At 51.7% G+C, this 2063-nt stretch overlaps 1 non-coding gene across 1 annotated transcript; it reads right to left on the bottom strand.

Annotated features, from left to right (window-relative positions):
- Nucleotides 1–771: 771 nt before the first annotated feature.
- Trnas-cga lies at nucleotides 772–846 on the bottom strand. Its single transcript has one exon. It is a non-coding gene; the product is annotated as a tRNA-Ser (tRNA).
- Nucleotides 847–2063: the final 1217 nt, after the last annotated feature.

The raw sequence follows: 2063 nt of genomic DNA, 5'->3' as shown, positions 1-2063 counted from the left end.
GGCGAATTAGTGTCGATGTCCGGTGTGTCGCTCAGCCTTTGGATGGTTTTTAAGGCGATTTTCTATCTGCCTTGGCGAATGCGGGCTGGTTCCCCTTATTCCGCTTCAGTTACACTATGTCGGCGATTACTGCACAAACACTGTCTCCACGTACGCGTACACCACAGTTACTTTACCACGCAAACATTGGGGTTACTCTCGTCTGGTGTGAGACGTTCCCGAGGGGGGTGGGGGGTGAGGATCCAAAGGGGGCCGAACCGCACAATAACCCTGGGTTCGGTCTGGGCCGGCGGTGGGGTGATTTGACTGCTGTAGCCTGTTGTGGGGTTGTGAACCACTGAGGGTTACGGCGGGTACGAAGCCTCTCCGTCGTTTCTAGGTCCCCAGTTCAATAAAATACAATACAAGACACCTGATTTTACGAGCTCAGATTTTCACCTTTCCCGCTCTCTATCGAACAACATTCAAGGAACTTCCTTTCCGAATAAAAAGCGTTCCGAACATGGCTCGACGAGTTCTTCGCCTCAAAGCCACGGGATTTCTACAGTCACGGGGTAGAAAAGCTGCCACAGCGTTGGCAGATTGTTGTAGATAGTGAAGGAGAAATCTCTGTTACATGTGAAACTTCCTGGCAGATTAAAACTGTGTGCCGGAGCGAGACTCGAACTCGGGACCTTTGCCTTTCGCGGGCAAGTGCTCTACCAACTGAGCTACCCAAGCACGACTCACGCGCCGTCCTCACAGCCTTACTTCTGCCAGTACCTCGTCTATCTGCTGGACCGAGACTCGAACTCGGGACCTTTGCCGTTCGCGGGCAAGTGCTCTACCAACTGAGCTACCCAAGCACGACTCACGCGCCGTCCTCACAGCTTTACTTCTGCCAGTACCTCGTCTGTCTGTGACGAGGTACTGGCAGAAGTAAAGCTGTGAGGACGGGGCGTGAGTCGTGCTTGGGTAGCTCAGTTGGTAGAGCACTTGCCCGCGAACGGCAAAGGTCCCGAGTTCGAGTCTCGGTCCAGCACACAATTTTAATCTGCCAGGAAGTCTCATATCAGCGCACATTCCGCTGCAAAGTGAAAATCTCATTCTCTGTTACATGTATCTGTTGTGTCTATAAACTTACGGAAAAACGCTACGAAATTGTACACCAAAACAATAGAACTCGACGGCAGTTGAACAGGGCGTTGCTGGCAAGAGGAGTGCCTTGTGAATTGGTTTTACGACGAGGACGCCAGCTTTCTGCTGATATCCTAGCAAAGCCGGCTGCCCGGGCGCTATCGGGTGTGACGTTTGGAAGCAGCAGGGCGCCCCGATGCTGATCCAGCCCCTGCTCTCTCTCAGTCTCGGCCTCCCTCCCTCCCTCCCGCTCAGGCAGGGCCCGCATTACGGGGACGGTCGCGACCCGGACAGATAAGTCGCGCCGAGCCGGCCCATCGGACAAATGGGTGGAGGCCGAGCCGAGGTAATCCCGCTCCATCGGCCCGCGGCGCAGTAAAACGACGCTGCGATACGGCCGCCACTGCGGATAATTGCTCTTCTAAACACTCGTCCACCTTCACACTGGGACCCCACACCGAACCGGCTTTCCATCTACTTCTGCTACAAGGTGTGCAGCTTCCAGCTACGAATTTTCTGCAGTAGTAACAGTACATTAAACACACGACGGAATACACAGAAATGGAGAGACAAAACGTGGGCACTCACCGTCGTTGTCCTCTAATCGTACCTGTGTTTCAGGAAACTACTACTGTCTGCTTCGATAAATTTTCTTTTAAAATATTTTGTTTGTGGTACAGTGCAACACTTGGAAATCACTTTCGTATATTATCGGTGGTGGAACAGTGAGTCGTGTGGTACTGATTCACGGAGGTTTCCCGGAGACGTCGATGCTCTATTTTGTAAAGAAATTTTTCAGTTTTCTCTCGTGTGGAGAACACATGCTTACATGTAATAGTGTGAAATGCTTGTGGGACATTTTGTTTCGATTCTATTGATATAATGAACGACTACGTGTCTTTCAGACAGTCCACAAGCATCCGTGATCTCAGTGGTGAATTCTCTCT

The sequence above is a fragment of the Schistocerca piceifrons genome, chromosome 3 (genome assembly GCF_021461385.2).
Source record: "Schistocerca piceifrons isolate TAMUIC-IGC-003096 chromosome 3, iqSchPice1.1, whole genome shotgun sequence".
NCBI classification, from domain to species: Eukaryota; Metazoa; Arthropoda; class Insecta; order Orthoptera; family Acrididae; genus Schistocerca; species Schistocerca piceifrons.
Note: the sequence above shows the minus strand (reverse complement) of the source record. Positions and strands in the feature narration are given on the sequence as shown.